The following is a 12,914-nucleotide window of genomic DNA, read 5'->3' on the forward strand; positions in this document are numbered from 1 at the left end:
GCCACCTTCCCCCTCTGCATGACCACACAGGAACCATCTGTTTCCCTTGCAGGCTTAGCTTCGGTCTCTCTGCTTCTGCAGCTTCATCAGGCATACTTTCCTTCAGCTTGCAGTTTTACAGGCCTGAACCTCCACTCTACCTGTAGAAGATTTCCTACAAGACACCACCAGCAGACCATGTCTCTTCCTTCTTTATAGACCAAGGCAGATGCTTCACTGAATCCCTGCCTGTGACTCAAGGATGGGCACTGCCCAGATCTCACTCTGAAAGGGGAAACTTCACATAGAAGCACAGGCAACATCAAACAATGCTAATGGAGAAGTGAAAGAAAATATCATTAGTTAGTCTGTTAATCCACAGATGCTGCTTGGTTTTTTTTTTCCCCTCAAATACATCTTAGTATATCGTAAAGTACTACTGTTTTTAGGGTTTTTTTTTTTTTTCCAAAATTTGTTTTCAGTCCTGATTGTCATTTTTGCAGGTCACCCACAGCAATCCAAAGAAGAAGAAAACTGCAGGTATTGTATTTGGTATTCACTGGCATGGGTGAGAGGTACATCTTTTGCATATGTGCTATAATTCTCTCTGGCAAGTCCAGGGAATTTCTCAGTAGATGTATGTGTGCTAACGGGAAGATTTGGTGTTCTCTCTACATTAGAAGTGAGTGTTCATGCACATATGTGTTCATATGTTGTCCTGGTCCTCAACCATGAGTCAGCAATGTGGTGGTGAAGGCTAACCACATACTGCGTAAGTAAGACTGTGGGCAGAAGTCAAGGGAAATTATTTTCTCCTGTTTGGCACCTGTGAGATCCTTTCTGGAATTCTATGTCCAGTTTGGGGTTCTCCTGTGAAAGAAAGATACTGATATACTGGAGCAAATCCAGCAGGGGCTCACAAAAATGGTTAGGGGGCTAGAGCACATGTTATAGAGGCTGAAGAGAGAAAGAACTGCATTTATTCAGCCTGGAGAAGAGAAGGCTGAGGGAAGATTTTATTGCTATCTTCAGCTTCACCACAGTGAGGATGGTCAAACACTGGAACAAGGGCTCAGAGAGGTTGTGGAATTCCCACAGATACTCCGAACATAACTGGACAAGGCCTTGAGGGACCAGGTCTAACTTCAAAGGCAGGTCTGACTTAAGTGTTGGTCCTTTGCAACTTAAATTATTCTATGATTTTACATTGCATTCTACCAAGAATTTGTGAGAGAAGATAATCCTTTCCCCTCTTTGCAGGTCTAAATGATTGCAGTCATGTCTAAAGCAGGAAGCAACATAAAAGCTGGGTTCTGATAAAATGATAATTAATCTGTTGGCAAAGGTCAGTAGTATGAATGCATTTCAGTATCTATCTCAGTTATTATTTTTTGGACTAGACTGTTGAATGTGTTCCATGGCTGGATGTGGCATGACCAAAATCAATTTATACAATATTTCACAGAAGAGTTCCCTGAAGATATGACTGTAAGAAGCTGGGGTATAGGATATGCTATACAACAGGCTATTTTGATGAAGTGTTAATACTACAGACTTTAAAAGTATGACATTAACAAAATTTTCCAGAGAAGATTTAGACACTTCTTACACAAAAAACACCTGTCATAGACCCATTTCCTCCTGCCATTTCAGCTGATCCTTTTCTTCTCTGGCTTATGTCCACATTTCACTAATACATATGGGGAGAGCAATTTCCCCTGCACAGGAACAAGAAGCTGGGCAACCATAGTGTCCTTGCACTGCCCCAGTCATAAGCCCTGGCTCAAAATCCAAGGTAGGATTGGTAGGATCAATTCCTTCTGACAAACCTATATTAACTGTAGATATTAACTATCTACAAGCCAAGGAGAGGAAAAGTAAGTGCTGAGGAGGTAGTGTGTAAAAGTTTCCAAAGGATAAAATCTGGAGATTGTAGGCCTGTTGAATCTACAAGGACTGATAAACTCAGGACATGAGGAGTCTGCTGAATCAGTACAAGGCTACTAGCACACATTAGTCTCAGCAGCAGTTTGTGTGACTGGACCACATCCAGTAGCTGCTATATGCACACACTACAGGAGTATATAAAATATATACACCTGATGAAACAAAGGGGTCCCTGAAGGACTTCCTCAACAACTACCTAGAAGCCATTGGTGCATTACTATGACCCTCTGCTTTGGCATATACAGTGGGGTTTGTCTCCCAGCTCCAGCTGGTATCTATGATTGCGTGTGTGAGTGAATGAGTGAATGTGTTATGTAAACAGTTATCTGCTATCAATAATAACAGCTTAATGTTGTAAGAAATATTGGTTGTGATCTGTATCTCCCCTGCTCAAATCCCTCTTAGGGTAAAGGGAATTTGCAACACTTCCCCCCCAAAAATTAGAAATATAATGATGCAGAAAAGGGTTTTATGCTGCTTATTTCTTTGTTTTTTATTTCCAGTTGAAAGTAGATGGAAATAGATCAAGCAACAAAGTTTTAAAATAAAATTATTCAATAAATACCTAACAATGAGAATATTCACTCTATACAGTACTAATCATTCTTATTATTATTCCAATAATTATCCATAAAAATGTCCAGAGTAAATCAATCCAAGGCCTACTGTCTTGCCTTGAACAGTAGCTAGTACTAGATATGTCACAGAAAAGAACAAAAAACCTGACAGGACATTGCTAGGGAGTTGGTCATCTGTATAGAAAGGTGTGTTTGTGCCCCCAGAAGTTATAACTGCAGGTTGATATATGTGTCTGAAACAATTACCTAATGTTTAATATTTAGCACTGTAAATCTATATTCTCATTAGCCACATACATATCTAACCTTTCTAAATTTGTGTGGGCTTTTTGCTGTAATGATATTCTATGACAAGAAGTCCATAAGCTAATTTTGTTTTGTATGAAGAAGAGTTTCCTATTGCCACTTTTGAAATTGCCACAAAATTTCAGTTTCAGGAAATGTTCCCTTGCTCTTGTACTAAAAGCACATTATTTATTACTGTGATTCTTTTCTCATGTCCCCACTTATTTGCCTTCTGCTGAAGGCAAACACAGGAGACTCTTTCAATGTTTCTACTAATTTTTATCCCAGCTAATTCTTTGGTTGCCCTTCTGAGACAGGTAGTTAAAATTGTGCACAATGTTCCAGAAGACAGTATGTCATTTATTTATCTAATTAACTTACACTATATACACAGTGGAATTATAATATTTCTGTACTATTACCATTCCATTCCTTGCACAGCCCAATAACTGTTTACTTTTTCACCACCACTTCTTCACTTATAAGTGTCTTTTTTGATCTATGTATAGTGTGGGTTGGAGCTTCTTCTGAGATACAGTCAGTTGAGAGCCCAAGAAAGCGAGCTCTTCAAAAGACTTCCTTTAAAGTGTGCTAAAGAGATTTGCCAGCATTTGGTTTCATCTGCCATCATATTTTCTATTCACTCGAGTTCCTCAAGGCCTGCAAAGATTTTCAGTTTCTCTGGTCTTGATCAACTTAAATAATTCTGGAACATCAGCAAAACCCTTTCCAGATAGTTGATAAACAACAGATGCCCTAGCATGGAACCTTGTGGCACACCGCAGATAACCTCATGCCATAGCAACCGTTTTTCCTTCCTCACTTTACCATTTTTGATCTATGCAACTACTTTGTCTCCTCCTTCTCCTCCTCCTCCTCCTCCATGACTGCTTAGTTTCTTTAGTTGCTCTGTATGAAGGGTGTGGACAAAGACATCTTGAAACCTTAATAAATTATGCCAACCTTTTCTTTTACTTACTATTTTACTAACTCACTCAAAAAAAAAAAAAATACAACAGATTAGCTCCTTTAAAGAGACCACAATGTCTAGATCCCATTATATTGTAAGTACTTTATAGTCACCATTGCAAATAATTTACCAGAATTTGGAAGCAAACTTTATTGGTCTGCAATTCACTGGATGACTCCATGCACTTTTACCTAACTGCATGTGCCACACTGGCTGTCCTCCAACCCTCAAGTATGGTAGCTGATTGTGTCCTCCCACTCAGAAAGATGGCATATTGTTTGTAAAAGATGTACTGCCTTTCATTCCTGTAGGTCTATATAAGCATATGGTGCCTTCACATTTAATGCAATGAAGATGAATACAGCAGACCACCAAGACATTGCGTTATCAGGTGTGAGTATGTGTTGGCACCAATCAGTATTCCTTCCATGTGGCTCTGACATTTTCCCTTTCTCTTTCCACATTGTCTTTATACCAACTTTATGTTCTTGCAAACTATTTGTACAAACAATAACACCACTCTTAAGTTATGCCAGGCAGGAATTTCCACGTACCAATTTGCAGCTGAATTAGATACATTCCATACATGTTCTTTTCCAAAATTCCTAATCCCAAACAAGTCTCCCTACTTGTTTCCTGTCCACTTGCTACTTTCTGCTCTTTCTGAAGGCCACATTGCCAGCTTGTCTCTTACAGCTTGTCAGTGTTTGCTGCTCTAGCACAGATAATGTAATGTCCAGCCTCTTCTGGCTACAGGGAGTAATCTCTCTGTAAGAGAGCCTTATGTACTGTATACCAACCAGCCCTTTTTGACTTCAGCACTGTTAGATTAGTCTATAGCACCAGATGGCCTTCTGTCTTTTTGGCACTCTCACAAAATGGCCAGTCTTACTCTGCTGCTCCTGGGATGGCGAGTATTGTGTATGAAGGGTGACTGCTGCACTCAGAACTCTTTCCTTTTCTGCAGGAATGTTTTGGATTTAAAGCAGTTAAAGTCCTGGATGCTCAGGTAGCACACACTGATCCAGTCTGCCCCTTTCAGATCAAAGGAGTATCCCTGAATACTACAGTGAAAAAATCTGACTTGACATTTCCACTGCATCTGTAAAAGAGACTGTAAAGTTTCTCTTCTGGGCACAAACTTAGATATAAAGGAGCTTAGAATTAGCCAAGATATCTGGAATATGTGGTAAACAAAACAGTAAGGAGTAAAACTAAGAAGAAACTGTTGCAGGCAGCTGGAGATTGTTCACTTGTGCGTGGTTTTGATCTGAGGGTAAAATACTGGCTGAGTCAAATCTGCTGTTGGAAAGTGGCTCTATAATAAGCAGATTCATCTCTCTGGAGGATCCTGTTTGAGATGCAACTGCTGTGATGACTCCAATGCAACTCTAATTGCAGCTGGTGTCTGAAGGAGCATAGCCCATTACATTGTCCCCTACGGCTCTCCAGCTGCAGCAGCAGCTCTTTGATTTGCAGCTGTGAGCAGTTAGCACAGGTTACAGCAAATTTGAGCCTTTCTAGTCCACAGAATAAATTAAGCTTAGCTCTGAAGAAAATACTGACAATTATATATGACAATTAGAGACAGTACTGGTGACGTATTGTATCATACATCTCTAAGCACAACTACAAGTCTTGGTGCAAATTTTGGCCACTGGATAAAGGAAAGCTCCAGTTCTGTCCACCAGGTCAGGGAGAGATGATCTCTAGCAAGGAAGGCAAATGGGCTAAAAAGGTGGAGATATAAGACATGACAAGGAATTTGTCAAAATGTAGAAATCAGAGTGCAAACTTTAGTTTTCCCAGGAGGCAAGCTCCTGAACTCTTGCACCTTGCCTCTTCAGTGACCCTCACCTCAGCAGTCCTCCTCTTTCCAAAAAGACCTCACACTCGTTGTCTGGTCACCTTCTGTCGAACCAAAGTGAGAAAATAAGATGGCATTAGATCTATTAACACATTTGCTCAAGTGAAATGGAGACATGAGGAGTCAAGGCCTTGTCATGTTCTGCACTGAGCTGATGCAACAGCTGTGCTGGTGCCCTAAGGTCTGGAGCAGTACCTGGCTAGGGGCAATTAAAACTTATTTGTCCCTATTTTTGTGCGCTGTATTCAATACAGATCATTTTGTGACTTCCACAGTAAATGACAAGGCAAATAATTTGCAGTGACCTCCTCTGGTATGTGTGGTCAACACACATTTCATTACAGAGCAAGCAACTAACATATCAAAAGTGAAGACCTGGTACTTCATTAATTCACTTTCCTTCATGTTATTTCTAGCTGTTCTTTTCTCAGTATTTAGCTGAAGAAATCTCTCAGCTGACTTTATGGAGAGATGACTAGCAAGGGATTCTTGGTCTAAATGCACAGGGTGTTAGTGGATGGCTCTCCTCATGGGCATCCTCTCTCCGTTTGGCCAAAGATTTTGAGGAGTTTATGGTGTGAACACCAGAAAAGGTTTTCCTGACCGAACTTGTTAGTTTCCTTCTTTAAAGCTGTTGAGAGAAAAGCTTAAATAGAAAATCACATTTTCAGAAACATTTTCTTTTCATATCATAGGGGAGGAGAGTAGTTGACTTCCCAGACTTATCTGAGGTAACTCAGGTGCTTTTGAAAGCAAGTCGGTTAATCCTGAGGACCATCTAGGTAAATTCATCCATTGTCATGCCTGGGAATTTCAAAGTGCCCATAGAGCATAAAACACCCAAATACAGGGAAGTAGCTGTTTAAATCACTCTAAGGCTCCCTTAAAAATCGCGGTCCCTATATGCAGTCTACACCAGAATGTCATCAGATGTCACCCAATGTCATCAGAACATGTCTTCCTTGAGGGAAAGAGCTTAGGAGAGGGACTGTGTTGTTTCCATGTTTTGAAAAAGCACTGTGAGTTATTTTTTCTCTCTAAGGACAGAGGTGCTGAAGTAATTTTATTCTGACATCAAATGTTTCCTAGTTCCATGTTAGTTCCAAGTTATTCAATAGCAATTTGCTTTAAATATATTACTGTGCCAATTCCTTTTTTTTTTTTTTTTTTTTTTTTGAATGTATAGTAGATGCTAAGTTCAGTACGACCTCGGTTTTTTTCTCCTTCTAATGTGTGAAAGCATTTCTTTGAAGCTCATTACTACATGGGCGCTGCTTTTGTAATGTACATTAAGAACATGCACAAAGTATTTGGGGCATTTTTCAGAGCATGTGATCTTCAAAAATTGCCAAAAAAACTTGAGCTATAGAAGGAGAGCTGCTTGTACACAAATGAAACTCCAGCCTACCAAGAAAAGTGGTTCTAATTCTCTAGGTTATATGTTTGAATGTGATCTAAGGAAGTGAAACAAGGAAGTGAGGACATTAATATTCACTAGGGAAGATTTTGATAGCAAGGGATAAGGGTTGGAACTGTGAAGCAGGGCTACTACATGAGACTGATGTCCTGCATTATTATCATGAGGATTTACTCATAGGAATTTACTCCCCTTTCTCATGAAAAATGAAATAAAGACTTAGAAAAGTTTACATTAAAAAAGCAGTAGAATAAAGAAATAATTATTCTTCTGTCAGTCAGTTTTTCCCTTAAAAGGCTCCTTTTGACTGAAAGAAAGAAAAAAGGATCAGATCACCTTTTGTCTTCTAATTCATGTTGTTTAGCTAAAGCATGGCACTGAATTGACAGGACAGTATTTCTTGTAGCTTACCATTGTAAGATTATGGAAACTGTGTGCAATCGCAAACTGAATGTTAACTGGGTGAGTGAGTAGACTCTGAGCAATAAAGCATCAGTGTATGACAGAGGAACACAACACTAAAAAGGTATCATGTTACATGGGCTTCTCTGGACCAGAAAGACAATGTAGGTTAGATAAAGCTAAGCAATGTTATTTGCTTGCTGTAGCTTCAGAGCGAAGTTGCTGGTAGAAGGGATTTTTCTGAAATTCTCACAAGCTGAGTTATTTATTAATGCTAGATATTCACCTCTTCAGGTGAAATCCCAGTTTGCTTTGCCTGATAGTAAGCAAAAATTGAATACAAAGCCATTTTACCCAAATCTATCAAAAGAAATGTTTTTAAAACTAAGTCAATGGAGTTCCTATGCCAAGATTTTCTCTCTTTTGAGCATTATGGCCAGCCAAGGATCACCATCAATAAGAAGACTATCCCTATTTAGATCAACTGGCAGACATAAAACCCCATCTGTGTGTTGCTTAACAGGTGCCATTTTAGATCCATAGGGAGCAAAGCAAGCTTTGTACAGATGGACACTCATTCATTGGACCCTTGCTAGGAGTGGAATATTTATTCAGTCATTGCCTGCCTACTAGCTCAACATTTGAAAGAGCTGGTGAAAAATGTTCCTGGTGGAATATTTTCATGAGAAGCAAATAGGAGGAAGCAGAGGAAATTTCAGTAAAAAAGTGTTGGTTCACATTTACTAACAGTCCCATTTTGATCAAGGACTGCAAGATCTAGCAAGTGTTCTGGGGAGTCACTTGATGTTGCCCAAAGGCTTTAATTATTAATAGAAATGCTACTAAACTGTATATTTTTCATGGGAAAGTAAGGGAGTTCCTTCCATTGACAGCGGCCGTGTTAATTTGAATGGAAGGTGATCACTCCCTCCTGCTGTGCCTGGGACTGGGGGGCCCTTTTCTCTGCTTACATCATCACTTCCATGTTTTTCTTTATAATTGGCCTAGAGAAGAAGGCAAAGGATATATGAAAGTTTTAATTTATGTAAATAATGAATTTTTTTGTGAAAGATGCCAACATTTCTAAGTGTATTTTGCTAGTCGTAGTGAAAAGCAGTCATTAAGGCTAACTTGGTAGCGAAGAGGAATACTTTTCACTGTGGAAATTGCTGCTGAAATTCTGTGGCTTTTGTTCTTCTGAAGGTCAGGCTGGGTGATCAGAATAGATTTCGTATGCCTTCAATGCCATGAAACCCTGAAATTCTCAGTCTGTGAAGCTGAAGGAATCTTTCAGGCCTTCTTGCTCCTATAAGCCTTTGCAAAAGGCTTTTCATAGCAGCCAGGGAATCTCATCTACTTTAGCTAGAGCTTTAGAAAAGCAGTTAGGGAGGGTACCCTGACTGTATCTGTGAGGTCAACAGTGTTTTCAGTGCAGCCGTTATTTATCACTGCTGGAATGGCACGTTCATGTGCTGTGAGTATGTTGTACATATCCTGGAGTGACAATCTTGTCTGTGAACTCATGGAAATGACTGATTAATGCAGCAGTTGTAATATCAGCCCACTAATTTTTCCATAGTACTGGGGCACATAGCTCCTCTGTGAGGAGCGTGGGGCAGTGACGTGCATACTTTCTATGCTGCCTTAGCTTAGTAAAGGAGTCTCCATGTAAATGACAATAAGGCTCCAGTATGGCAATCCAGGCAGCATGTCCTTGGAGTGAGATAGCTGAAGTGCTGAATCTGAGGCTGCGATTAGCTGCGCTGTGATTAGCACTACCTGCAGTTAGGTGAAAATTAGATTCAACCAATAAGAGCCACTGTGCTTTTGATATTAACATACAGTACCCTGGTTGTTAAAACAACATATGTACTCACAAAGACTAACATAAAATCATTCATTACAAGATATATTTGCAGACTTGACAATTCTCAAGCATTGAATTGATGCCCTTGTCCCCTACCTCTTCTTCCCCCTGACATGCAAGAAAAGGAGTGCAAGATATAAGCACTATATGTTTGATGTTAAAAAAGAACTTACGAGGCCTCAGTCAGGTACCAGGCCTTGCTGAACAAGGCACATATAACATGGCACTTACGTTGTTGTCTATTATTTTACTGCTCTCTAAAGAGTCATAATTGTTTCAGGAAAAAACTGTTCTTTGTCCCTCAAAACTTAGAGACTAAATTTTAAGATGTGGCAAAAAAGATGATAAACAGCAATGAAGCATAAACTAAGAGCCAAGTGGGCTGGCTACCATTTCTATTCCTACTACGAGTAAGGTAAAAATATTATCAAAGAAAAGGGATTTTTTTAAGCTCTGGGGTAAAACAAAGGGACAAACCATTGCCAATTTTGTATCTTTTCTCAGGCATGGGGGGGTTTTTTGTGCAATATCTGCAAAAGGAAGCATCTGGGGAATTGGAAAAGAAAGATTTTGCATCTATGTCAAGCTATATATACTTTCTAGAGATAGCACCTTCAGATAAAGAAAGGACCAAAGCTATATTTTCAGGAAAAGACAGAAAGGACATAAATATGTGTATGTGAGAAGAATAAAAGTAATTTTTTGATATTTTAAACAAAAGAAATTCCCAGAAGGATCTAGAGTACTTAGAATATTCTGAGTAGTTTACCAAAAATGAATAGCCTGGAAACCTCCAGACATGGAACGGCCTCTAAGAAAATGCAAGTCAAACTTTAAGTATATCACAATCTCTTTAACTTCATAAGCCTTATCTCAAGCCCACTGAAGTTAGATAGAGTCTTTGCACTGGTTACTGTACACTGGAAATCAGACTACCCTTAGCCTCAACAGATCATTTTTAAGTTCTGGTACTTATCTGGATGAGAAAAATTTAAATTTATCTCTCTCTTCTAACTTTGACCCTCAAGAACTCGCAGCTACATTTCCACATTGTTAGAAGAGTACCATTGGAGATAAGAGAAATAGCAGATACCACAGACAAGACAATCCGTGGAGAGAAGAACTGACATAGAAATATTTAAGAAAACCACTTTCTGCTGTTCCCCAGACACACCATGGTATGCTGTAACTGTGTACCATAACTGTGGACTCTTTATAGTGAATGTAGCTAAAAAACCCTAAAAATAGGTATTCCACGTTTTCCAAAAAACCCACTTTTTAGTGGTTTCCAAATGTAAAAAAGAAGAACATAACACCACACTAGACTAAAACAATGCTACATAGCCCTCTTTTAGCTAAAAAAAAAAAAAAAAAAAAAGTGTTCAGGAAAGGCATAGGCTTTGTCCTGAGGAAAAAAAACCATTCAGGGGTAGGTTTTAAAACTGCCCAAGAAGACACAGTTCTCATTATACTGTAAAGAGCTGCCTAAACTAAAGTCACTGCCCAGTCCAGTCACTGCTGTAGATGCATTAGGGTAGACCCTTAACATAGACAGGCAAACTTTGTCCTTGGTTTATTCCAGGTTTTAAAAGAAGGGCTGTTAAGAAAAGAACCTGGAACAGGTTTTCTTCTGGTCCAGGAAGTCAGAGCAAAAAGTAAAAAATAGGGGCAACTAGAGGCATGCATATTATGCTTTAGAAAAAGAGCTTTTGAGAATATCTGAAGTGGACTCAACTGTAGCTATTATGTTTCTGCAATTCCCCCACAGGGGATTTTTCTAAAGTATGTACACTCATCTGTCAGAGATAGGGAGGAAGAAATTCAAATCAGGACTAAAACCACATAGTTGCTAACTGTGCCACCTGTCATGGCAAGGTGTCATCACCTCTGTTTCAAATGATCCAATTCTGTCATTGATAAAAACAATAGTATAAGGAGGATTCTGTGAAGGGATGAGCCTTGGTCACTCATGAGAGGAGAAGAAGTAAGAGTGTATAGGAAGGATGAGTTGGAGGGTCTCCACATTTTCACTGAAGTTTTAAGAGTTGCAGGCCTCCACTTTTCTTCCCCCTACACCTGCCTTCACCACTGAAGACAAGAAAATCAAGTGTTTTGTTTCACATGAATGGCTGCACACTTCTGGAGACCAATCCCTTGTTCAGTGACTTTTGCATTGTGAAATCATTCAATGTTTTATTCTGCTTTTCTTTTTTGAAAACAGGTGTAAAAGAAAGGAAATGGTGAAGGAGGTAGAAGATGATGAAGACACTCAGCCACAGAGAGGGAAAGTACTGTTACTCTCACACATCAGTATGCCCCTAAATTTTAGCTTTTGCTAGGAGAACAATTCACTTTTGATAGTTTTAGTCATTATTTTTATCTGTGGGCTTCTCTATGGCGCTCTGATCTGCTAGGGATCATGCCTATCATTCAGATATAAGATAAAGATGAATGTGCACAAAAATATATTTTGGGGTATTTCTGTATTCCTTATTACAAGGAAGATCGACATTTCCAATCAGCATTAAGAAAAACTTGAACTCGGGAGACTGTTGTTTGACCTCAGCAGAACACAGCAAAATGCTCTTTGTCACCAGCCCCAGGCAGTTTGGCCACAGAACAGCTTTGCTCCCAGGCCTGCTTTAGTGGCTGCCTCTCCTGCTTGGACTCCTCAGACTTTACTTGTGCCCTGCTGTACAATCAACCACTCAGTCCCATCTTACTCGTTTCTTTGCCTTTTGATAGTCAGCCATCTTCTGCTGCGCGTTTGCTAGGGGAGTCCTTCCTTATGCTCCCCCTCCTGGCAGGTGTGGGAGAGCCCTGACTTGCTTGGTGCTTCTCTTACCACCCGCTTTTCTTTTCCAGGGCCTACTCTGCTTTCTTTTCCTTTGGAAACCATGTGAGGCTTTCTCAATAAGCTCCATTGTATTTCATATCTAAGTTCACTTCTTATTTTGTGTTATGAATTCATTTGTTTTCTTTGAGTCTGCTAAGTGCAACTAGTCTGTGCGTGGCTCATTAAATTACTTCTAAGCAGCTACAGCCAAACCTCAGCCAGTAGCCTCGGTTAAAGAGGTGGTATTTTTCTTGCTTGTTCTCTCTGCCCAAGAAAAAAAATCATGTTTGTATGTAATTCATGTTTTAAGTTCATCCAATAAAAAACCAGATTCTCCAACCTGTTTTTTTTATCCTCCAAGTGTGAAAATAAGATTTATCAGTTATTAACTTGTTTATTTTTTTAAGGTATCTAGCTTTGTGTCACTGTTGATTTCACTATTTGCAAACTGGCTTTGTCATTTTATTGATAGCACTTGAGTGAAGAACTCTCAGATAATATATGCAAACCCACAGCTCTCAACAAGCTTTACAGCTCCGTTAATGAGGGGATTAGCAAGAGCACTGCAATGTATTTAACCTGCGGCACTAGCTCTGTTTCAATAAGACTTCAACAGCCTATTAAATGGAGTGGGGGCTCAATTAACCCAGACAAAGGCCACTCTACAGAACATGGCAGGGAGGACCACAGTTAGCATCTGCCTAAGCAGCTTGTTCCGAGCTGGAAATAAAGAGGGTGACATGTTCTCGCCCCGAGCTATGATATA

The 12,914-nt window shown here is 39.6% G+C and overlaps 1 long non-coding RNA gene across 1 annotated transcript; it reads left to right on the plus strand.

Annotated features, from left to right (window-relative positions):
* Window positions 1-480: 480 nt before the first annotated feature.
* Window positions 481-12,403, plus strand: LOC135327290 (uncharacterized). The gene is made up of 3 exons (XR_010387393.1): window positions 481-519; window positions 1,240-1,324; window positions 11,534-12,403. It is a non-coding gene; the product is annotated as an uncharacterized LOC135327290 (long non-coding RNA).
* Window positions 12,404-12,914: the final 511 nt, after the last annotated feature.

This window comes from Dromaius novaehollandiae, chromosome 2, assembly GCF_036370855.1.
Source record: "Dromaius novaehollandiae isolate bDroNov1 chromosome 2, bDroNov1.hap1, whole genome shotgun sequence".
NCBI lineage: Eukaryota > Metazoa > Chordata > Aves > Casuariiformes > Dromaiidae > Dromaius > Dromaius novaehollandiae.